The sequence below is a fragment of the Chlorocebus sabaeus genome, chromosome 10 (assembly GCF_047675955.1).
Source record: "Chlorocebus sabaeus isolate Y175 chromosome 10, mChlSab1.0.hap1, whole genome shotgun sequence".
Classification (NCBI taxonomy): domain Eukaryota; kingdom Metazoa; phylum Chordata; class Mammalia; order Primates; family Cercopithecidae; genus Chlorocebus; species Chlorocebus sabaeus.
The window spans coordinates 127,306,210-127,330,434 of record NC_132913.1 but is presented as its reverse complement, the minus strand read 5'-3'; the positions used below and the strand labels follow the sequence as shown (position 1 = coordinate 127,330,434).

The 24,225-nt window shown below is 47.2% G+C and overlaps 1 long non-coding RNA gene across 1 annotated transcript in view; it reads right to left on the bottom strand.

Moving 5' to 3' along the window:
- Positions 1 to 1,072: 1,072 nt before the first annotated feature.
- LOC119625258 (uncharacterized) overlaps positions 1,073 to 24,225 on the bottom strand; it is a 35,990-nt gene continuing 12,837 nt past the window's right edge. The window contains exons 2-3 of the long non-coding RNA XR_005241386.2: positions 19,579 to 19,699; positions 1,073 to 1,878 (exon numbers count right to left, since the gene is read on the bottom strand). This is a non-coding gene — a long non-coding RNA (uncharacterized lncRNA). The remainder of the gene's footprint in view (positions 1,879 to 19,578; positions 19,700 to 24,225) is intronic.

The window sequence follows — 24,225 nt, the reverse complement described above, 5'->3', positions numbered from 1 at the left end:
GAATTTCAGCCCCTACCCCTCAGTCATCTCACAATTAAGAATGGAACTTACTTCCAGATAACCTGAAAGTTTATCATTATTCTCTTGCCAGAAAGGGTGAGTCACCAAGTACTAGCAGCCTGGGTTGCTGGGCCCAAGGGATCTTCCAGGGCAGCCCCTCCCTTCCACCAGCTCTGCCTTCCCAGATGAGGTCTCCCCCTGGCCACCTTCACGTGCCACCCAGTCCCGAGGTGGGACAGAGGATGGTTCCAGAGTGGTGTAGACATGAACACGTTTCCATGGCCCAGAAAGTGGCAGACGCACAGCAGAGTGGGGGCTGCGCCTAGGGGGTCTCACTCCCAAGAATCCAACCCAAAGGCTGAGAGGTGCCAGTGGGGACCTGGATGCATTCCAGTTCAGTGACCACACTGTGGGAGGTAGAAATCCCTGTGGCGGAGCACTGACCCACAGTCCTGGCTCCCAAGACCCCTCCTCGAGTACTTCACTGGGGAGCTGGTGATGGGTGGTGGCCAGAGTGAGGGTCCAGCAAAATACAAGCACCTCCCTTCATGCTTCTCCTCACCAGGTCATTTTCACAGGGCAGGAGGGAGTGGAATAAATGATTTAGGGTATTTTAGTGCCCATTTTACAGCACCGTTAATGCCCCATTGGCATACGAACTGGTTGCAGAACCAGTAACCCAGCCACGAGGAGACTGGCATCAGGGAAGGAGTGTGGTTTTGCTCATTCTCCTCTTCAATGAGTCTGGCTAGAGTTGGGTTCAGGTGGCAGTTGACTGGGCGTGAAATTGTGTCTGGAATTGGTTCCTTCCAGTGGGTTCTTGGTCTCACTGACTTCAAGAATGAAGCCACAGACCTTTGTGGGGAGTGTTACAGCTCTTAAAGGTGGTGCCGACCCAAAGACAGAGCAGCAGCAAGATTTATTGTCAAGAGGAGAGAACAGACGTTCCATAACATGCAATAGCACCTCACAGCGCTACCACTGCTGGCTGGCGTGGCCAGCTTTTATTCCCTAAGTTGTCCCCACCCACGTCCTGCTGATTGGTCCATTTTACAGAGCACTAATTGGTCCATTTTACAGAGTGCTGATTGGCCCATTTTACAGAATGCTGATTGGTGCATTTACAATCCTTTAGCTAGACAGAAAAGTTCTCCAAGTTCCCCCAACCCAAAAGCCCAGCTGGCTTCACCTCTCAAGATGTCTTAACCAGGATAGAGAAAAATACAGAAGCAATTGAACAGTTTACTTCTCAGATGTATTCAGCTGAAGAGTTTGTCCCTGGATATTTGTACTAAAACATAGTAAAACCAAAAGCCAACACATGATATTAGTTAACAAATAGTTCAATTAAAGAATTCGTTGAAGAATCTGACTTGCAATGGAAGAACTGTTCAGTGGATCAATTTTCTAAATACTTGCTTGGGCTTGGTTCTTCTGAGCTTAGCTCACTTTGGGGACGGAGGCAGGAGAAGGATGTGACCTTCATGTTCTAGATTAAGAGATTGGTGCTCAGGGAGGTAGGCGCTTTCTGGTCTTCTGGCTAGTGAGTACCTGAGCTGAGGCTGAACCCACACCGTCCTGCCTCTAGTGAGTGGGGGGAGGAGGCTGGGGTTCGGATTGATGTATAGGAGCAGCGTTCCAGTATGGATTCTAATTCTAGACATAGAGTATATGTTTTGCTTCCTACTCCTCTCAAAGATGAGGGCTTCTCTGCCAGCTTCAGTGCTTGGCTTAGTATCCCTAATGGCTGGGATGCTATCGTGATCATTTGGAGACTCCATGAAATCCTCCCTCTTTGGCAAAACATGTGAATCATCACTGTGTCTTCCTGGACTTCTGAGGTGTTGGGGAACCTGTGAAGAAGGGGGGCTCATTTTCCTAATAAGAAAAAAGATGAATGAAATGAGGACTTTGATGATCTGAGACAGCACCAGCAAACGCATGGCTCACCATGTAGAGTTAGTACAGAAGTTAACTGTTTACTCAGGAAACTTCAGGAAAGAAAAAAGAGAAAATGAGGCCAAGCAGTAGTCAATTCAAAGACAGAAGTTTTCAACATGCTTATTTATTCTTGGTATGTTTTCAACTTCCTTTTATGTAGAATTTTAAACATATAAAGAACATGTAGAATGCTACAGTATATTTTCATGTACCTAACACCCAGCTTCAAGTACTGTTCTAAATCAATATACATATTTTTAAATCTAAATTCTCTCAGCCTGGCCAACATGGTGAAACCCTGTCTCTCTTAAAAGCACAAAAACTAGCCAGGTGAGGTGGTGGGTGTCTGTAATCCCAGCTACTCAGGAGGCTGAGGCAGAAGAATCATTTGAACCCTAGAGGTGGAGGGTGCGCTGAGCCAATATTGTGCCATTGCACTCCAGCCTACAGATAGAGACTATCTCTCAAAAAATACATACATACATACATAAATTCCCTCACACTTCCCCTTTCCCCATATTTTTAAAGAAATAAACCCAAGACATTATAAAATATATTTTGTACATGTTTTTGCATGTATTTCTAAAAGGTAAAGGCTCATGTTTTTAGGCAAGATAATGGTTATGTCTTTACTATTTTAGAAACCTTTTATATTATCAAATATCATCAGTGGTCAAGTTTTCAATGGCCTCGTAAATGTCAATTTGCCCTTCTTACATTTTGTTTGTTTGAGTCAGAATCCAAATAAGGTTGACACAGTGTGATTGGTGGATGTTTTAAAAGTCTCTTTCAATCTGTAGATTTCCCTCTTCTGTAATTATTCTTTGAAATATATCTGCAAAAGGAACATGCCTGCGTATTTCGTTTTGTGTAGTCATTGATAGATTTCAAGATGAGAAGGAGAGAAAAGAAAGAAGGCCTGGGTCCAGTGGAACTCTCGAGCTTCTGGATAAATCGGTTTCTTACGCCTCTTTTCCAAGTGGGGAGTGCAAAGGAGGATTTGGGACATGTGCGCTCTGCTCTGTCTTTGTTCTTGGTTAAAGCTCACATTTCAGCTCTCTGTGGCTGACTGTAGAATGGGTTGAAATAAATGCAAGTCTCAACCTTTCAGACCCGTCACAAAAGGACAAATTCCGCATGAAATCATTTGAAGAAGGTATTCCAAGTATTTGAAGAAATACTTTAAAGTATTTAAAGAAAGTAGAATGGGGTTTTCCAGGGGCTGGGGGAAGAGGGATGGGGAGGGAGTGTTTAATGGGGGCAGAGTTTCAGTTTGGGAAGATGGAAAGTTTCTGGAGACGATGGTGGTGATGGCTGCACACATTCGGAATGTATTTAATACCTTGGAATTGTGCACTTAAAGTGATTATTGTGGAAAATTGTACATTATGTGTCTCTTACCATAATAGAAGTTGAGTTAAAAAAGAAACTGGGGTTAGAGTTGGGAAAGATACATTATTTACAAAGAAATAAACCTGACAGCTACTTCCTCAACAGAAAAAAATAGAAGTCAGGAGACAATTGAATGATGTCTTTCAAGTGCTAAAAGAAAATAATTGCCAACTCAGAATTCTATGCCCAGTGAAAATATCTTCTAAACCTAAAGGTAAAGTAGATGTTTTCAAATAAAGTCTGAGAAAATTTGCAACTAAAACACAGAACTAAAGGTAATGTACAGGGGATTAGTTATTTATTTATAATTAATTTTTTTGAGACTGAGTCTCACTCTGTTGCCCAGGCTAGAGTGCAGTGGCATGATCTTGGCTCATGGCAACCTCTGCCTCCCAGGTTCAAGCTATTCTCCTGTCTCAGCCTCTCAAGTAGCTGGGATTACAGGTGTGCACCACCATGCCCAGCTAAGTTTTGTATTTTTAGTAGAGACGGGGTTTCGCCATGTTGGCCAGGCCGATCTCGAACTCCTGACTTCAAATGATCCACCCACCTCAGCCTCCCAATGTGCAGGGGATTACAGACATGAACCACTGTGCCCGGCCAGTACAAGGGGACTCTTTCTGTAGAAGGAAAATGATCCCGGGTGGAATCTTTGAAATGAAAGAATAATGAGAAAAAAGGTAATTCTACTTGGGCCAATCTAAATGAATATTTAGTGTTTAGAACAACAAAAATCATGTCCTGTGAGATTTAAAATAAATGTAGAATTGAAATACACAGCAACAGTAGCATAGAAGTAAATGGAGTATAAATATTCTTAGGGCCTTGCAGTATATTAAAATTATTTTGGAATTTTATTTTTATTATATAAACTCATAAAATTTTACTGTATGTTATATAAAATGTACATAATAAAATTAGATCTTATAAATTTGTATGTAAATATATACTATATGAATATAAATATTTTATTTTATAAAATTTATTTTAGAATTTTATAAGTGAAGGATACATTTTGAAAATCTCTAAGCCTAAGATAAGCTCTAAAAGAAGAATAAAGAAATGTATGATTAAGGAGTTTATAGGAAGGAAAAAATTCACAAAAGAAAATTAATACTGTATAAGCCAAAAGAGAGAAAAAGATACAAACAATACTGAGGAAAAATGGAAAAACAATAAATTAACAGTAGTTTTAAAGGATAGAGAGTGTCCTTGCCATCCACATAACCCATGACTCATCCCAGAGTATATAAGGACTCCTGGACATCAATGAGGAAATGTCAGAAAGCCGAATGGGAGACCAGCAAGAAACCTAACAGGCTGTGGATGAAAGAGGCCACACAGCCGGCCAGTGGACCTCGAGGTGCTCAGCCTGGCCAGTTGTCAGGGAAACACATATGAAGCCCACAGCATGGTGGAAAGGCTCAAAGACAGCGGCCTGTGCTGACCAGGGCCGGCCAGGTGTAGAGCAGCGGACCCTTCCGTGCTGGGGGAGCCTATGGCGGCACAGCTACGTTGGAGGCCAGTCAGGGCACTGCTAGAGCCTAGCATGTGTGCTCCCCACCTCAGGAATGACACCCAACCAGAAGCTGTGCACACATACCCAGACCTGGGCACAAGGACGAGACGTCTCTGAACAGCAGGACGAATGCATTGTGGCGTCCAGTTCAATCCCAGTCAGCAATAGCAATGAGCGCATTCACAGCACGCACACACTCCCCGGCATGGCTCTTACAGGTGCGATGGTGAGCAAAAGATGTCAGGCCAGGAGAATGTACACCACATCTTTCCATTCATGCAAACTTCCAATCTTCACATTCATACAAACTTCATGCAAACTTCCAATCTTCACATTCACACAAACTTCCAATCTTCACATTCATACAAACTTCATGCGCACTTCCAATCTTCACATTCACACAAACTTCCAATCTTCACATTCATACAAACTTCCAATCTTCACATTCATACAAACTTCATGCGCACTTCCAATCTTCACATTCACACAAACTTCAAATCTTAATATTCATACAAACTTCCAATCTTCACATTCATACAAACTTCATGGGCACTTCCAAACTTCACGTTCATACAAGCTTCCAGTCTTCACATTCATACAAACTTCATGCAAACTTCCAATCTTCACATTCACACAAACTTCCAAACTTCACATTCATACAAACTTCCAATCTTCACATTCATACAAACTTCATGCAAACTTCCAATCTTCACATTCACACAAACTTCAAATCTTCACATTCATAAACTTCATGCAAACTTCATGCAAACGTTAAATCTTCAAATTCATACAAACTTCAAATCTTCATACAAACTTCATACAAACTTCAAATCTTCAAGTTCATACAAACATCAAATCTTCAAATTCATACAAACCTCAAATCTTCAAATTCATACAAACTTAGAACCTTCAAATTCATACAAACTTCTAATCAGCGGGACGCGTACTGTGGGCAGAAGGGTCAGGTGGAGGCTGGGGAGGGCTCCAGCCCCAGGAGGCCCGGGAATGCCGGTGACGCCCTGCCTGTTTGTCTGTAGGCGGTGAGACAGGTGCTGTGAAAATCCAGCATGCCGTACCCTGGTGATTTGGCACTTTTCTGTAGGGAAGTTAAACTTCAATAAAAGAATTTATTTAGAAAAATAAAAGAGGCCAGGCCCATTTTGGGGGTTATGGTTATGTAAGTGCAGATATTCCAGGAAACTCCTTATTAAAAGCATGGTCTAGAGAACAGACGATGTCATTCTGTCCCAGCACTGTGCGGGTATAAGGCAGAAATGCCAGGATAAAGCAGAGCCCAGCCTGGGGCGGGCAGGCGAGGGATGGGAGGATGCATATGTTGGCGGTGACCCTGCAGGGCCTGGGTGGGCCGAGGAGCAGCTGCAGACTCCCACTGCTCTCACGAAGGCCTGGCCAGGCATGCGCTGCGTGCTGGGGTGGGGACACACATGAACAGCGCTGGCCCCTCCCTGTCCCTGAGGGCCCCCGCCAGTCACCCCGGGATGCCGGCAGTGCAGGGGCTTGACCTGCTGGGATGTACTCTGGCCATGTTAGGACCCCTGGCACGGGGCCTTGTTTCCTCCTTATTTGTTTGCCTGAATTCGCGAGTTAAACTAACTTGATTTCTTTCTTTTTTTTTTTTTTTTTTTTTTGATTCACTAAACCTGTAGTCCATATGAGCCCACAAGGGACAGCTTGGGCACTGGGAGCCAGCCCAGGCCAGACATGGATGACGTGGATGATGTGGACGACGTGGATGAGGGCATCTGCAGGCAGCGAGGCCCCGCTCCTGTGGGCAAGCAGCAGACACGGAGTGGAGCCAGGCACAAGATTCCTGCTCTCAGACTCTCCTTTCAGACAAGGCACCTCCACCAGGCAGGAGCACCGGGGACAGAGCGGGGTCCAGATGCTGCCCCTGTGCTTGTTTCCTGGGAAGACAGAAGGGGCTGGGAAGGAAGCGCATCCCCAACACCCAAGGACCGACTCCCGAGCCGTGTGCTGTGTGGCGCTTTCTTGGGTGAGGGATGTTGCAGGGACAATGCTTTTCCTTCCACGCAGCGGCCCTGAGCCCTCCTGCGAGGGAGAGGAGGCAGGACTGAACCTGCTGCTGCAGGGGATGGGAAGGCGAGCTGCCGAGGCTCTGACTCCAGGAGCACGTGGGCACACGGAGAGGTCTGGGTGTGCCGTCGCTGGCCATGTCCCAGGGGCTCCAGTGACCCCCTTAGCACCCAATGACCTTGCTCCTCCTCCTCCTCTGTTTCGGGTGTTTGGACTCCCGGCCTCCTGGCTTCCTGGAGCCCCTAGCGCCACACGCTTTAATTCCACGGCAGTCCCATCGCTCACCCGTGCTCCCCACCTCGCCTGCCCGGGCTCCCTCTGCGTCCACACCCATCCCTGTCAATAGCATGGCAACCACCCAGGCTGGGGGAACAGGCAAGTCCTGCGTCACTGGATTTTCCACAGTGCTTCAAACACTGCCTGGAATTGGGAGTATGGGTCTTGCTGCGTTTATGAACTCAGAATTGCATTTCTGAGAAGCACCTTAGGCCGATAATAGCGCTCCACCATGGAAACACTCCCGATCTCGCCGGCTGTGGCAGTTTTAATGCTGCAGTTTATAAAACTGTTTTTAATTAGGCAATGCTCCCTTCCTGCGCGGTATTATGCTTGGGTCCTAATCCTTCGAATTAAGTGGCTAATCGTGGAAAATGCCTCTTGTTGCTCTCTGTAATACTTTAGTTCTGCTCTTTACAGGCCTTTTTATTTTTTATTTAAGAGAGAAAGAGGTATTATATAATACTGATGTAATAGAATGCAGTTGGAGTTCCAGCATGCAATAGAATAACTGAGGTATGCTTCTTGAAAAGACTGCTTCTCAGTTAAAACCTTCCCATTTTAGAAAAACAAGAAGGCTCAAATTATGCTACGTTGATAACTGTAGATTGCTCAGTATTGTCCAGGACCGTGGGAGTGCATGAGCGAGAATGGGGGGCTCTGGTTCCACTTCCTTGTTTTACAGGCGAGGAAACTGAGGCACAGAGACATTTCCTGCTCAAGGTTCATAGCTGTTCTGTCCAGGTCCTCAGAGCTGCTCAGCCCCGGTCCTCAGAGCTGCTCAGCCCCGGTCCTCAGAGCTGTCAGTCCAGGTCCTCAGAGCTGTCAGTCCAGGTCCTCATAGCTGTCAGTCCAGGTCCTCATTTCCCTCATAGCTGTCAGTCCAGGTCCTCAGAGCTGCTCAGCCCCAGTCCTCAGAGCTGTCAGTCCAGGTCCTCAGAGCTGCTCAGTCCTGGTCCTCAGAGCTGCTCAGCCCCGGTCCTCAGAGCTGTCAGTCCAGATCCTCAGAGCTGTCAGTCCAGGTCCTCATAGCTGTCAGTCCAGGTCCTCAGAGCTGTCAGTCCAGATCCTCAGAGCTGCTCAGCCCCGGTCCTCAGAGCTGTCAGTCCAGGTCCTCAGAGCTGCTCAGCCCCGGTCCTCAGAGCTGTCAGTCCAGGTCCTCAGAGCTGTCAGTCCAGATCCTCATAGCTGTCAGTCCAGGTCCTCAGAGCTGTCAGTCCTGGTCCTCAGAGCTGTCAGTCCAGGTTCTCAGAGCTGTCAGTCCAGATCCTCAGAACTGTCAGTCCAGGTCCTCAGATCCCTCATAGTTGCTCAGTCCAGGTCCTCAGAGCTGTCAGTCCTGGTCCTCAGAGCTGTCAGTCCAGGTCCTCATTTCCCTCATAGCTGCTCAGTCCAGGTCCTCAGAGCTGCTCAGTCCAGGTCCTCAGATCCCTCACAGTTGCTCAGTCCTGGTCCTCAGAGCTGCTCAGCCCCCGTCCTCAGAGCTGTCAGTCCAGGTCCTCACAGTTGCTCAGTCCAGGTCCTCATAGCTGTTCAGTCCAAGTCCTCAGAACTGTCAGTCCAGGTCCTCAGAGCTGTCAGTCCAGGTCCTCATAGCTGTTCAGTCCAAGTCCTCAGAACTGTCAGTCCAGGTCCTCAGAGCTGTCAGTCCAGGTCCTCACAGTTGCTCAGTCCAGGTCCTCAGAGCTGTCAGTCCAGGTCCTCAGAGCTGTCAGTCCAGATCCTCAGAACTGTCAGTCCAGGTCCTCAGATCCCTCATAGTTGCTCAGTCCAGGTCCTCAGAGCTGTCAGTCCAGATCCTCAGAGCTGTCAGTCCAGATCCTCAGAGCTGTCAGTCCAGGTCCTCAGAACTGTCAGTCCAGGTCCTCAGAGCTGTCAGTCCAGATCCTCAGAGCTGTCAGTCCAGGTCCTCAGAGCTGTCAGTCCAGGTCCCCAGAGCTGTCAGTCCAGGTCCTCTGCCTCCAGTATGCAGAACGCTGCACGCGGGAGGAGGAAGCCTCCATCTGTGGCTCTCAGCTCCCTCTCCATCCATGAAGGGAGCAGTCGGCGAGTGTGAGTGGGTGTCCAGGCTGCCTCCTGGGGCTTCATGCTTTTTAAAACATATCCACACTGTATCCTCCCCTACTATGCATGAGGAAGCAGAATGGTACTAGGTGGGATTGTGTGGTAGAGAATTCTTACTGAAGAGAAACCACAGAATTAACCGTGAACACTCACTGGCCCACAGTCTGTTCGAATTCTGCCTCATAGCTCACACACTCTCCAGACCAGCCTGGGGATGACCCGAAACGCTGTCCTCCCCTGGGGAGTGGGCTTTCAACAGAACCTATGAGCTGCCTGAGCCGTGCATCAGTCATCTCTGTGACAATGTGTGCCGCGTGCTGGTCGTGGGTAACAGCTTCGGAGTCCCCGTCTGTGGGTGGCTGGTGGAGCTTCAGCAGGAGTCAGTGGGGCCTGGAGGGCTCTGTGCCCAGGAGGAGGAGTGCCCACTGCTTCCCCATCCCCTTCACATCTAGCAGTCCCTGAGCCCCTGACTGCCCTGGTCCAACTTCCATGAACTTCCGGTTTTACTAGTCTCCCTTCAGGATGTAAAGGGATGTTTGTAAGATAAGATGCTGGCAGGGTGCTGGGTGCCAAGGAGCAGCAAAGACGGTGGGACACAATCCCACCCTCAGGTCTTGCCATCAGCCTGGAGGGCACTGCTCTGCTCTTTGGAGCCTGTGTTTGAGAGACACATTGTTAGATGCTTGCTCTGCATTCTCTTTCTCCCCTTCTCCGGGATGTTCTTTTCTTTTATCATCATTCTCTCCTGCATCCAGCTCACTTGAGGCCTGGCCAGACCCGCTGATTCCTTGGTTCTGCCTCTCAAAGTGAGGAAGTGGGCGTGGACGCTGCTGAGTGAGCCTGTCCCCACCTCCTGGACTTCCCAGGACACTGCCTCCTGGGAGGGACTTCAGAGGTCACCCTGTTCCACTCCTTCACTTTCCAGGCCAGGAAACGAGGCTCACAGCTTCCCGCCACTCACAGGTAAAGTGAATTTCAGGCTGGGCCTGGTGGCTCTGCCCCCAGGCTCTGGGGCAGGGTGAGAAGTGGCTCTGAGAATCAGAGCCGGTGAGGGGCCCAGCCTCCCAATCCCAGACCTGCCATTCACACTGTGCCCCAGGGCCAGGAGCCTGCAGTACGATTTTACATACTCCACTGTCCTTAATGTCTACAACTGTTGAAATTCCAAAAATACAACAATGACTTTCTCTTTTAGAAAAACATCGACTTGTCCAAGACTTGGAAGCCCTAGAGAAATGTGGCCTGGTGCCAAGGGACAAAGACCACACAGAGGCCGGCTGTGGCACACCTAGGAGGTAATCGTGCTCTCCTGAGGCTGTCCTCATGCTGGACATCAAGTATTCCCTCCAGTGTCCGTGTCCCTCGGCACTGAGGACACAGAGACCCAGCCTCAAGTGGTTTCAGCAGGAGCCCTGTAGGGTTAAATTCCCAACACGACTAATGAGGCAGGAGTAAGGTTAGGAGGCCATACAGACAGGTCCCCCTGTGGGAAGCCTCGCAGACTCTTCCCTGCACCTTCGTGCATCAGCACCTGACTCTTTTGCAAGGTAAGCGCTCCTGCAGGATACCAGCCGCCTGCCAGATGGTTACCTTTTCCTGATCCCTGGCTCAGGAAAGAGAACAAAAGCCCATTTTCCCTGATGTAGCTTCCTCAGTCCCCAGCCAATCACCACCAAAAGCCCAAGAAGCTATTAGCTACAAGTTCTTGCCTTGTAGGGGGTGGCCAGGGACTTCTCCAAGGTCCCTCATGTGCTAGGGTCAAGGTTTAGCTTAGAGTGACCTTTTCTTCATTTTAGTAGTAGAAACACATCCACAGGTGGAGATTTCATATGCTAATGGTACATGGGATATGTGTTAGATGACATAGATGCTGAGCACATGTGCCAACCGCAGGTCCACCTTTGCATACCTGACCACACCAGTGTTTTATGAATATTCGTACGTGGCTCCCACAAGGGAAATTCCTCTTAAGGCACTGGCTGCTGTCTCTCCCTTCGAGCAGTCCACCCTGCCTCTCAGAGTGTGCCTTTGCTTTGCAATAAACTTCTTTGCTTACTCTTACTTTGAACTCGCTCTCAAATTCTTTTGTGTGACCACCTCAAGAACCTGAACCAATCTACCGACAACACCAATCTATACAACACTTTTACGACCTGAAAATTCAAGCACAGCAACTAAATTAAAGTAGCTGGATGGCCTGATCCTTGGCTTTGTGGTTATGTTAATGCTTAGATCTTAACTGATTTCCTTAGGGTATTTTTAACAACAGTGGCTCTGTTGATGCAGAATAAATACAAGCTAGCATAGCCAATGACTACTCACGAGAGCGGTAAGTAATATCACGGTGTTTTTCCTCTTCCCCAGTGCTCGAGATGTTTATTAGAAGGGGAAAGAGAAGGGAGAAAGGATAAGCACGTTTATGCTAAGAGGACCCATCCATCACTTTAATTCAAGTCAGAATTTAAAAATATCGCCCTAAGTTCTTGTTTGTTGGATCCAGAGATCCGAGTTACTGGGCATTTCAGTCCTGACATTTGCATCCAGACAGTTTGCAAAGGGTAAAGGTAGAAAATGCTGTAAACCCAATCAACTGCTGCTTGATATTCCAAGTAGGGTGAGTAACCTTTTCAAATAATAGAGGAACTTGCGAGTGATAAGATGAACTCTGATCTTCGGAATCACAGATTCTTGGTAATGCATCTCTTTACCTTTGACTTGCCTTCTTATACATACCTTGAGGTGCTGGGTTTTGATAATAAAGAAACATCTTGTAGAGCTTACAAACAAGATCCCATATGTCACTGTGATGCTTTCTGGCTACAACCACAGGAGCCTTCATGACACCCTGTCATCCTGTCTGGCCACACTGGCCTTTCCAATTGCAGAAACACTCTTGGGGGCTGGAGTGGGTGCAATCCTGCATCCTGACCAGAGTTTTCCAAGAAGGGGTCTTATTCCAGCCTACCGGTGTGCATGGGGCAGACCTGCCTCAGTCACCCTGACTTCATTTCTAATTGCTTTTTCTAACGACATGGAGCTGTGGCTGAGATGGACAGCCTTGCCATGGTGACACACATCAGCTCATCTACATCTGCCTCTGCCATTCCAGTGGCCTGTGGAACTTTGGTTGCTGGGTCTCCAGGGACATGAGGCACAGTAACCACTGTTCAAACGGGACAGTCCTCAGTGTAAATAGGACACTAGAAATGATAAAGATATGCAATGTTTAAAATATGTATTTATTGACCAGCAAATTGATTACATTACATTACTGAATCCATAAAATAACTCTATGAATAAATAAATTTCAAAAACAAAATTCCTGTTAAAAATAATGTATTTTTGTGTTCACCAAAGCAAGATAATCTTTATATTGGATATCTGAACACCGAAAAAATAGCCAAGCAGATTATTATTGATATATATTCATACACTCTACTTGAATCTGCTGCTTAGCCATTTCTCTTCTCATGAAATTCATAGTTTATCTCTCATCTTTTTAATCTCTTCATAAAATTACAATCTTCTTTAAATTTCGGCTTTATCATTAATAAATTTAAAATTATAGACACTTTCAATGGACTCTTCTCTGCTGCTACATTCTAATATATGTTAGAAACAACATTCTCTCTAACTATGCTGAGGTATCAAGTAAGTGCAGCATAATTTCTGCTAAATGGAGGATAATCTTAATTCTATTTCTCATATATAAGTGTGTAAATATTTCAGGCCAAATGTTTCCATAGATACTATCTTTATGCTTCCATTCAGAGTACATTTTTTTGGCAAAGATAAGATAAAACTTGTCAAATAAATTGTGTCTATTTATGGTTCTTTTGAATCTCTCACCATATTTAGATCATGCAAAACTGTAAGACTTCTCAATTTAATTCCATTCTGGTATAGAGTATAAATTTATCCAATTAAAAATAGGTGCTCCCTCGAAAGATTTTTCCCACAAATTGAGATATACTAAAGCAAAGCCATACAATTTCAAAATTAAACCTGATACATGGCTAGAGCTTTTACCAAGTTAATGTGTTCAATTTCTTCTTTGATTTTATTCCATTTACATTTAACGTAATTACCGATAAAGTCTATTTGCTTTCCATTTGTCCCACCTGTTTTGCTGTCTTCCTTTTTTTTAATTAATAAAGTGCTTTTTTAGTTATTGAATTGTGTTGAACATTTAAATACACATTTTTGTACTTTTCTTTTAGATGTTGCCTAGAGATTGCAATAAGCATCATTGATTTATTAGATGCACCTGGAAGTACCACTTTTATCACACTCAGAGTAACACAAGTGTGGTGGCCGTGGTGCTCTCAGGGTTCTCAGGGTGCTTAGAGAACCCACTGTCAGGAAAGTAGCTGGTGGATAAGTTCTAGCTGTGCACATGCAGACACACCGTAGTGTCACGCCAAGCCTTCGGTCCCCTCCCCAGGCTGTTTCCAGTCAATGATGGAGCCTGGTAGGAGTGCAATACTAGCTCGTTCCTGACAACAGGGTTCCTATGACAGATAATCTTTGCCTGGGGCTCCCTTGCAGCCTGACTGAGACCACAGTCTGAGGCTCTTCCTGCCCAGTCCTTCCTTCTCTCCTCTCTTCTTTCACAGGTGTCAGACCAGCATGATGGTCTGAAGGTTCTGTGTACCCACCCGCCTTCCCCTCCCGTCTGTCTTTCACAGGTGTATCCCCAATACATCTCTGCAAGTCTCATTTTTTTAAAAAAAATCTACTTCTTGATACCAGATTTGACAAAAGAAGAATCTTACAGGAATATAATTCCATTCATTCCCCCCTGTCCTTTTGCTACTATATATTGTATTAGCACATTTTCATACTGCTATGAAGAAATATCCGAGTGGATAATTTATAAAGAAAAAGAGGTTTAATGAACTCACAGTTCCACATGACTGGGGAGGCCTTACAATCATGGTGGAAGGTGTAGGATGAACAATGGTATGTCTTACATGGTGGCAGGCTAGAGTGCATGTGCAGGGGAACTGCCCTTTATAAAACCATCAGATTTCATGAGACTTACTCACTATCAGGAGAACAGCATGGGGAAGCCCACCCCCATGATTCAATTACCTCCCACCAGGTCCCTCCCATGACATGTGGGGATTATGAGAGCCACAATTCAAGATGAGATTTGGGTAGGGACACAGCCAAATCATATCATGCATTTTACAAACTTGGCAAACATAGTTGCTGTTGTTGCTTTGCACAATTAACATCTCTCATATTTGTACACATATTTTCTCTTTCTCCAGCTCTGTGTTCCTTTTGCAATTCCAATTTCCAGTTAGAATTGCTTTCCTGCAATCTGAAGAATTTTCTTTACTGTTTCTTGACGTGTGGTCTGATGGCAATTCATTCTCTTTGCCTTTGTTTGTCTGAAAGTGTTGTTATTTTTACCTTCATTTTTGATTTTTTTTTCTGAATATAGATTTCTAGGTTGGCAGGATCCCCCTTCCACCCTTTTATTTAAAAATATCATTGCAGTATTATCTGACTTACACTAGACCATCTTCTATTATTCCACATCTTTCATGTTCTGTTTGGCTCTTTACTTTTTTTCTTTTATTTCTCTGTTTTATCTTGGATATTTTCTATTAACTTATCTTCAAGTCTACCAACTCTGTTCTCAGCAGTGTCCAGGCTATTTTTAAATCCATTGAATGGCTTTCCAATTTTGGATATTGTGTTTTTTCTGTTCTAAAATGTCTATTTGACTTCTTTTATAGATTTTAATCCCTGTTGAAATTCTCTATCTTCCATTTAGTATATCTCTCCCTGGCACTTAACATATTAATCATAGTTATTTTTAAAAGCTTATCTGCTAACTCTGATATCTGAATCACCAGTGAGTCTGATTTTCTTGTCTGTGGGTAAAAAACTATAGAGGAAGGCATTCTTTTCCTCTGAAGAGTTTAACATTTCCAGTTTACTCTCCCATATTTCAATAATTATATCCCTTCCAGTTTCTTCTCAGTATCTTAAATTAGTTAATTAGAAAAACAATTTTTTTAGCTTTTATGATTGTTATTGGCAGAAGAATCAGAGAAATGGAAGCTAACTTATCATGATTGAAGCTAAAGTCTTTTTCTTTCTTTTAGATAGTTAAGTTTCAATGTCTTCCTATTTATGGCTTTGTTTTCAATAATTGTACTTGCTTGAGTCTTCAAAAGCTTAAGTTCTTTGACACTCCAATTAGTTAACACTTTCAGCAAATATTTCAAAATGTTTTTTATAATATATCATTGATAGCATTGCAGGACATTTAGGTTGATTTACAGAACTCACACATTCCTAAAATTAAATTTATGATAGGTAATAAGAGGAGAGATGTATTTCCATGATAAGTATGTTTATACAACGTCAGTGTAACCATAAAACATTTATAGTTCAATCATTCCGTGTGTGTGTATGTGTGTGTGTGTCTATCTATGTGTCAATTTGAGTGGGTCACAGGATGTCCGGGTTAAACATTGTTTCTGGGTGTGTCTGAGGGTGTGTCCAGATGGGATTATCATTTGAATTGATGAATTCAGTAAAGTAGATTTCCTGCCCCAGTGTGGGTGGGCATTATCCAATCTGTTGAAAGCCTGAATAGAACAAAAGGTGGAGGAAGAAGAAATTTGCCACTATCTTCCTGCCTCATTGCTTGATCTGGGAAAACTCATTTAATCTTCTCCTGTCCCTGGAGAGGTTAACATCACTACCCTAGTTCTCAGGACTTCTTTCTCAGAATAAATTACATCAACAACTTTCCTGTGTCTGCAGCTTGCAGACACAGATTGTAACGCTTCTCAGCCTCCATAATCACTTGAGCCAATTCCATAATAAATCTCTCTCTCTACACACACACACACACACACACACACACACACACACACACACACATCTATCTATATAGCTATCTACTGTTGCTTCTGTTTCTTTGGGGAGCCTTAAATAAATGCATACATACATACATACATCATACATATATGGACATTCCTCAGTGTCCACAGGTGATTGGTTCTATCCCCTCTGTCTCTGGTAGATACCAAAATTCAAGGGTACTCAAGTCCTTTATAGTCAAACCTCCATATCTGCAGGTTCCACATTCAAAGATATGAAGATACAGAGGACTGACTCTCTCTCTGTCTCTCTCCACATACACACACACACACACACACACACACGCAAATTTACACATGCATAAAATGATATATATAAATATCCATAATTTAAAAACTTGATGCTATGACTTCTATTTCAGTTGGTAGACTATCATAGCTTGTTTGACAAAATTGTGGATTCTATTTGCACCACAACCAACTCCTGGTTTCCATCCTGCTGTGGTTTGAATGTGTTCCCCAAAGTTCATGTGCTAGGTTACATCACAAGGCACTGCCCTCAGGAATGAATTAATGCTGTTACTGAAAGGATGAGTCTGACCCTCTCCCCTTCTCTCTCTCTCTCTCTCATGTGCCCTTTTGCTCTTCAATTTCCACTAAGGGATGACGTAGCAAGAAGGCCCTCACCAGATGCCGGTTCCTTGGATCTCCCAGCCTCTAGAACTGTAAGAAATAAATCCCTGTTCTCTAAAAATTATCCAGTCCACATGTCTTGTAAAGCAGCAAAAAACAGACTAAGACATATCCTGAGGCTTCTTAGTTTAGCAAGAACATTACCACAGTGCTGTACTCCACCAAACTTTGTATTTGTATTGTCACTGCAAAACAACTAATTTTATCTCAGTGTTGAATTGTTTGACTGAACTGCATCTACAATAATATCAGATGTTTCACTTCCAAGAGGATAAATTTCTCAAGGCCCTATTTTGATTCTATAAACTACATTTCGAAAATTAGAATCCTTTATTGGAATTAACATAGTGGGTTTGCTGTTCACAGCATCTCGTGGTGCTCATCAAGTAATTGAAGAGCTGGCCTCTCGGAAGGTCTGTGAAGCCCTTCTTCTGTTACTGGAACCCACACGTGAGCAGCTAGGGCCTCATTCTTCATGTGTGCACACGGAAGTTTAGAATTTGAAGTGAACAAGATTAATTCAGAACAAGAATGAATTGATCTCAATAAAAAGCCATGCTTCATGGAATATATGTAAATGTGCCTTCTGTATCTGCATGTGTTACATTATGATTTTTGGTCACAGTTTTTTATGAATAACAACTAACTTTTTAAAGTAGATGCTGATATATTTTCAGCAAATTTGTGTCTTCTGCTTTTTATAAGTTCAGGATTATCACCATGGCCCCACATTGAATGGTACATGTCAATAAACATTTCATGCCGCTTACACACATTCATCATCACTGAGAAATAAGTGCTGTAGAATTTTGTGTTAAAAACAGCAAAATTTTTAATTTTGTACTTTTTAAAGCTTATTGTGCAGAAAGGATTCACTGCAAAGTCAAAATGTTTTATCAAATGATAAATTAATTACCTGTATTCAACAATGGCAAAGCCACCAAAGTGGAAGTCTGTGCCCCATGACGTTCTACAGTGGGGCCCACTTGGCTTGCACTTCCCTGCAAATGTATATTTGTTTCTAGAGCTGCCCTGACAGCTTATCACAAATTGGAGCACATAAAACAACAGAAATTATGTCTCTCACAGTTCATGAGGCAGAAGTCTGAACTGAGGTGTCAGTAGGGCTGGATTCTTCCGGAGGCTGTGAGGGTGCGTTCCTTTCTCCCTCCTCTATGGCTCCTACCATGGCAGCAGCCCTTGGTGTTCCTTGGCTTGTAGATGGACCCGTCTAACTTCTGCCTTTCTCTTTATATGTATTTCTTTCCTGTGTGTGTTTCCTCCTTGTCTCTATATGCAAGTATCCATGCTATTGGATTTAGGGCCCACCCTACTTCAGGATGACCTTATCTTAACTTGATAACATCTTTAGAGAAACTGTTTCCAAATAAGGTCACATTCACAGGTACTAGGGATACAGATTTGAACTTATTTTGCTGGGGGGACACAAATCAACCCACATATACTTTCCCTATTGTTTCCTTTTTCCCCTGCGTGGCAGTATCCTGCCATTGGGCATCTCACAGACCGCAAGGCTTTGGGTCATGGCCCAACTGTCTGGCTCAGCCAGTGCCCAGCAGGGGCAGCAGCATCCACACTGGAGGACTGAGGTCCTTCCTGCTCACACCTGAGCATTGCACCTCCTTTAGATGTAAGAGCCGGTGCTATCCCTGAAGGGGACATGTTAGTGACCATTGTCTGAAATGTGTGGAATGGAGAGGCAGGTGTTTGAAGTATTCTTCCAGATCGGACCACCTGTTCCGTGCACATGTGCCTCCCACTTTTCTGACCCCAGTGCACCCACCTCCACATGATCAGCCTCTTTGCTTTTCTCCTTGGGATGCCCAGCGACAGCCTCTGCCAGCCTGACCCAGGACAGGCATCCAGAAAGTGTGAGGAGGGACATTTTGGAGGCTTAGGAAAAGCAACTGCAATGGCCTGAATGTTTGTGTACTCCAAATTCATATGTTCAAGCCTAATCCCCAGTGTGATTCTGTTAGGATGTGGGGCCTTGGGAAGGTGATAAAGTCATGGGGGTGGATCCATCCTGAATGGGATCAGTGCTCTTATGAAAGAAGCCACAGAGAGCTCCCTTGCCCCTTGACCATGTGAGGACACAGTGAAAAGGCATCATCTAAGAACCAAGAAGCAGCCCTCAGCAGACATACAACCTGTTGGCAGTTTGATCTTGGACTTCCCAGCCTCCAGAACCATGAGAAGTACATGTTTGTTGTTAATAACACACCCAGTTTTTGGTATTTTGTCATTTCAGCCCAAAGAACTAAGATGGCCACAGGCAACTCCGAAAGAACCAAGAGATAAAGAGGGGATTTGGACACAGGCAGATCTCGGCAGGGGTCCGAGTCCTGCCATGTCACAGACACAGGGACCCTGCCAGGCCTTGGCGTGTCCACTCTAAGACAGCACCCAGCACTGCCCCACTTCACCTGGGCACTGGAAGAATTCGTGCGTGTGAAACTCTCAGCACAGTTCCGGCTGCTTCACAAAGGTCTTCTCCCTGCTCTATCTCCAGCACGTAGAACTGTCTGTTTCCGGCATGTAGCAGACACTCAAAGCTATGTGTTGAATTAACACATTGTCCTAATCGCCGTGATTATTTCTGATAGCATTCTCGGGTGAGTGGCTATCACCCCTGTGCCTGCCTTGTGATCCTATCCTGGTCATTGCCTCTGACCCGACCCTGTCACACACACACCTGGAGAGATGCCCACCTGGCTTTTCACAAGGGACCCCCTACCTTGGGCCCCCACTTGGCCTCACGGCACTCACCCCACGCACTGGTCGAGCTGCAGCCATGTGTCCTGGGCTTCTGCTTGACTGGAAGGGGACCTGGAAGCATCCCGTAGGCACGTGTGGGTGTCCTGCCACAGCTGGGCCCCGGCTCCTGCTCCTGTGGGGAGAGAAAAGGCAAAGGTGAACACGCTCACTATTCCGGGTGATCCCCCTTCCCCATCACCAGTGTGACCTCAGGGCCCGCCACCTTTCAGGAGTCTTTGCAGGCGTTGGCATCTCCTCTTTACCACTGGTTCCCCGCTGTGGGGGAGGCTGTAGGTCTAGCTGTCAGTTCCAGAGAGCCGCTCTGCTGGGCTACTTGGCATTTGGACTCTCTGTCAAGGGGGAAAGCCTGGGCCCTCCAGAAAGCTGAACCTGAAAGTCAGGCTTCGATGCTAACTTTGAGGGAGGAGGGCAGGCCTGGGATGCAGGGAGGGAGGGAGCCACACTCAGGCAGGTGATGGAGCTGGACCCCAGTGAATACAAGGGTTGCTCAGCCTCCTGGGAGAGACTGTCCCCTGAGAAGTGCCACAGAGCGGAGAGGAAGTGTCTGTCCATGGGCACCCGTGTTCTGCTGGCCAGACCCCCTGCCTGTGGCACACAGGGCCGCACGTGGTCCAGGGCATCTGTTGTTCCAGCATCGACAGGGGTGGGGTGTGGGGGACCCTGTGGTGGAGCTGATCTGGGGGCTACAGAGGCAGTGTCTGAGGGGCTGTGTGAGGGGCACAAGGGGTTAGCTACTGCCTTCAGACTACCAAGAAGAAAGAGGTCAGAGAGAAGGGCCTGGGAGGCAAGGCCGTGAGCAGAACTGGCCAGTGCGAGGCTGATGAGCTTTTTCTCTTGTCTGTACTTAGCCTAAAGACGGCGAGAACTCAGAAAACGGTTCCAAGAAAGGGTGGGTGCAGCACACAGGCTGCATGGTGTGAGGTCCGGGGGTGTTGCTGCGATCACCCACAGGGGTCAGCTTCAGCCATTCCAGGAGAGCAGGCCTGGGGCAGTGGTGCTGCCTGCTGGGGGTCTTCACCCCAAGATCCCAGCTAACACGGGTGCTGTGTGTGGCCAGGGCAGGGCCTGGTGGCCCCAGGAGGGATGGGGGGGCTGGGTAGACCTGGATGGCACCCACCTTTGCTACCTCCCACTGCACAGCCCCAGACAGATGGCACAGACTCAGCCCAACACCATGTGCTGTGTATGAGTCCCTTGGGCATGGGGACACAGGCCCTGGGGCACACAGAGCCACCCCCTCCTGCATCCGTCCACTGTGAGGGTTTCACCTGTCCTGTCACCTCAGTGCCTGCCATAAAGACCGGGTTTGATGACTTACCTCTGGGACATCGAGACCCCACCACCTCGACCCTCTAGCACCATGCCATGGGGATCGGAGGGCCGGGGTTGGAGCACAGGGATGTGGGGACACGAGGTGGTCCCTCCCTTTTCCCTCCCAAGATGGATGCAGACGGCGGCCAGTGTGGGAGCCCGGCCAGCGCTTCCTGGCTCACTCCACTGTGCGCTTTCCAGCCTATCACAAATGCCATCAAAGAAGCAATTTTCTTCCTCCTTTACCGTGAGAAGGGAGGTCAGGCCCAGCCTCGACATGGGAAATGTGTTCCATGCCGACTGACTTCAAGTCTCAGCACAGGCCTGCATCCAACTGTGGAACTGATTACTTGGCAGCCTGAGGGTGATTTCCAGCCCAGGTGCGGCCCTTTCACAGCGCTGTTCCCAGGCCCTGAGGGGATGCTGGCAGGAGGCTGGGGAGGTGCCTGGGTTTCACCTCCACTCCTGGGCCCAGGCAGGGTCCAGGCCTCTGTTTCAGGTCACAACCCAGGCAGCAGGCATGACCCATCACGGTCTGCTTTGTGCCGAGTGCTGCACTAAACCCCAGGATCACTGAATCCCGCTGTCAGTCCCATGAGGATGGAGCAGCCCCTCAGTCCTGCCTGTTCCTGCACCGGGAATCTGAGGCCTGGGAGGGGCGCAGCTTGCCCCAGATCACCTGGTTTGGAGCAGAAGTGGGGCTGCTTGTCCAGTCTAGTCAGTAGGAGCTTGGGCTCTGGGGTCAGGGGGCTTGAGTTCAAATCCAGGTCTTCCCTCCATGGCACCAGGACCTCAGGGGCAATTCCTTCTCTCCTCTGGGCCTGGGCTCCTCTCCTGGGAGTGGCGTGGTCATAGCTTCCCTCCCAGGGCAGCTTGAGCCCTGTTGACGGTGGCTCTCTGGGGCCAGCCCCACTTTCAAGCTCTCCTTCCAGCGTGGCACCCCTCAAGGCTCACGAAGCCCATTGAGCTCATGTTCATGGCCCAGGCAGCCTCCTCTTTCCCAGGCTGCCAGCAGATCTAGGGCATCTGTTAGCTGCTTTCAAGGCTGTGAACTTAATCTGTGTAAACCCGTTCACAGAAGTGCATGGAAACCACCTGTAGAAGCACCCGGACTGCTCCAAGCTCACCCTGGCCCTGCTTAGCGGTACGAACGGAGTTACTCACTGATTCATGTGTTCAGTAAGTATTTGCTCAGAGCTGGACCCCCAGAAAGAAAGGCCTCCAAGCACATCATTCTCTCACCTGCCGTCCCCATCCTCAACTTAAACTTAGGAAAGTGAGGCCCAGAGATGCCTCGGCATTCCCCAGGCTCCACGCTGTCAGGACCCTAGCTTGGATTTGAACCTCAGTCCTAGCAGTGCTTGAAGAGCACCCACCCACTGGGGTGGCACAGATCCCGGGGGGAGGGTCTCAGCTCCGAAGAGGACCGGAGTGGGCAGGGGTGGGGGGCGGGCGTACCCACCTTCTTCTGCCCAGTGCATGCTTCCTGTTTGCTCCCACCTCTCCTGAGTGCAGGCAGAAGTTCCTCTGGCCTTAGCGAGAATCAAAAACGCTCCCTAGGACTTCTGGATGCACAGCTGAGACCAGGAGGAAGCTGACTAAGACAGCTGGGCTCGGGGCACCAGGCTTCTCTCCTTGCCTCGCATGGCATCAAGACAGCAAAAGGGAATCAGTGCGCAGCCCCCGACAAGTAGGCGCGGCCTCAGGCAGGGCAGCGTGGACTGGGGAGGGCGCTGAGCCTGGCTCCTCACAGACTGGTCTCCATCCCCAACCTGCCCTCGCCCAGGGACACAGAACTCCCACCAGTCAGACTTCGATCTCTCCCAGCCAAACAAGAAGGGGGCAGCTGTTCCGTAAAGAAATTAAATGGGCCGTTGAGGATGCTGTGCCTGCAGATTGATATTTATGGAATGAACAGGGAGACCCCCAGCAGCCTGTGTGACGGTTGATGTCCCTGAGCAAAGGTGTCCCTGAGGTCCTCTTTCTGGCATTGACCAGTCCCCTCCGTGCCCCAACTGACGTTTCTTTTGCCTCATTCTTCAAAATACCCAGGGATCCTGGGTTGTCCATGCCTGTGTTTCAGAAAATCCACTACAGAAAGGAAACAGAGGCAGAAAACTACGTAGCTGACCCTGCAGGAAATGAACACAACCCACGTAGCAGGAAGAAAACCCTAAAGAAGCCAGAATTCCCATCCTCTGTGGAACAGGAGGGTGGAGCCTTCCCTGACCCAGAACGGGGTGCTGTGCGAGGACGCAGCTGAGAGCAAGAACAGCCCCTGGAAAGATGCGTTTGCCAAGACTGAAACAGCAACAGCCAGCTGCGGTAGAAGTCTTGGTGGAGAAAGTTGATAAAATCTTCCAGAAAGTCAGATGGAAAGACAATGAAATGGAAACCATGGGGACAGAGGAGAGGAACTGAATTCTCTCGAGAAGAAATGAGTCCCCAAGTCACTCAGCAAGGAAGGCTTGAGCCGGACTCTGGGCTGCAGCCCACTGCTCACTGGTGGTCCTGACCCTGAGGGATCCCTCCCTGGGTGGGGGCCTGGTCCCACTGGCCTCGGGTGGTGACTCTGTGATTCATTGTCTTTCCTTTGTGCCCTGGGGTGTCTCGTCCTCCCTGCTAGAACCAAGGGCTGACAGGATATTGTCTCTTATGTAAGTGAATCTCACAGCAATTTCATTTGTTCCAAACTCTGAAGGTGTGAACATGGAATAACAGGAAGGACATGATAGGCCTGGGCAGCGGCAGGCGTGGGGCCTCTGGGCTGTCTGCCGGCTCCTGGGGAAGTCAGCAGGCACCCCTGCCACCTCTGCTACTGTGGCCAATTCATGTCGCTGAGCATCCCAGCTCAGGGAAGTCTGGACTGAAGGAAATGGGTCCAGGATGCCCTTAAAACCGTGGCACTATAACCCAGCTGCTACCAGGGGCCTCACCTCGGCTGCCGGCGCTGATTTTTTGTCTCATCTTTTAGGATTTTACTAGGACATTTAAATCAAGCTGCGCGCAAACGTGTCAACCACAATACAATAAAGAAAAATGCCCTCCCATGATGAAAGAGCCGTGGTCTGTGATAAACATGAAGGCCGAGGCTCTGGTGGCGTTTAAAACTGGGGAAGAGCTGAGCTATAGTAAAGCATATTGGTAGTCGCTTCCCCACTGTCACAGCCCCCGTGCATTTCTGAAAAATTAACAAGGCTAATGTTCGAGATCTAGAAAGCTGCCGTTTCCCACATACCAGCACTTCCTCATAATCTTTTTGTGTAGGAATCAAAGGGTAATGGGAGCCACGTGCTGTTTATGAAGCAACAACGGGTTCTCCACGCT